The sequence below is a fragment of the Arachis ipaensis genome, chromosome B2 (genome assembly GCF_059453495.1).
Source record: "Arachis ipaensis isolate K30076 ecotype BB chromosome B2, ASM5945349v1, whole genome shotgun sequence".
In the NCBI taxonomy this organism is placed as follows: domain Eukaryota; kingdom Viridiplantae; phylum Streptophyta; class Magnoliopsida; order Fabales; family Fabaceae; genus Arachis; species Arachis ipaensis.
Genome location: NC_142437.1, coordinates 42,382,553 through 42,383,419, shown reverse-complemented (window position 1 = coordinate 42,383,419; position 867 = coordinate 42,382,553). Strand labels below are relative to the sequence as shown.

Here is an 867-nt window from a genome sequence, read left to right as displayed (position 1 = left end):
CTTCATAAGAAGCCTCTTGAGTACTGTTGGATGCAGCTTGCATTCCTTGTAGACTCTGAGAGATCATATTGACTTGCTGAGTCAATATTTTATTCTGAGCCAATATAGCATTCAGAGTATCAATTTCAAGAACTCCCTTCTTCATAGGCATCCCATTACTCACAGGATTCCTTTCAGATGTGTACATGAACTAGTTATTAGCAACCATGTCAATGAGTTCTTGAGCTTCTGCAGGCGTTTTCTTTAGGTGAATGGATCCACCTGCAGAAGTGTCCAATGACATTTTTGATAGCTCAGACAAACCATCATAGAATATATCCAGGATGGTCCATTCTGAAAGCATGTCAGAAGGACACTTTTTGGTCAACTGTTTGTATCTTTCCCAAGCTTCATAGACGGATTCACCTTCTTTCTGTCTGAAGGTTTGAACATCAGCTCTAAGCTTGCTCAGCTTTTGAGGAGGAAAGTACTTGGCTAAGAAAGCCGTGACCAGCTTATCCCAAGAGTTCAGGCTGTCTTTGGGTTGAGAATCCAACCATAGTCTAGCTCTGTCTCTTACAGCAAAAGGGAAAAGCATGAGCCTGTAGACTTCAGGATCTACTCCATTAGTCTTAACAGTATCAAATATCTGCAAGAATTCAGTTAAGAACTGAAAAGGATCTTCAGATGGAAGTCCATGAAACTTGCAGTTCTGCTGCATCAGAGAAACTAATTGAGGTTTCAGCTCAAAGTTGTTTGCTCCAATGGCAGGAATGGAGATGCTTCTTCCATGTAAATTGGAATTAGGTGCAGTAAAGTCACCAAGCATCTTCCTTACATTATTATTATTTTCGGCTGCCATCTCCTCTTCCTATTCGAAAATTTCTG

The 867-nt window shown here is 40.6% G+C and overlaps 1 non-coding gene across 1 annotated transcript; it reads left to right on the top strand.

The window, feature by feature from the left end:
• Window positions 1-337: 337 nt before the first annotated feature.
• LOC148573761 (small nucleolar RNA R71) lies at window positions 338-445 on the top strand. Its single transcript, XR_015905799.1, has one exon. It is a non-coding gene; the product is annotated as a small nucleolar RNA R71 (small nucleolar RNA).
• Window positions 446-867: the final 422 nt, after the last annotated feature.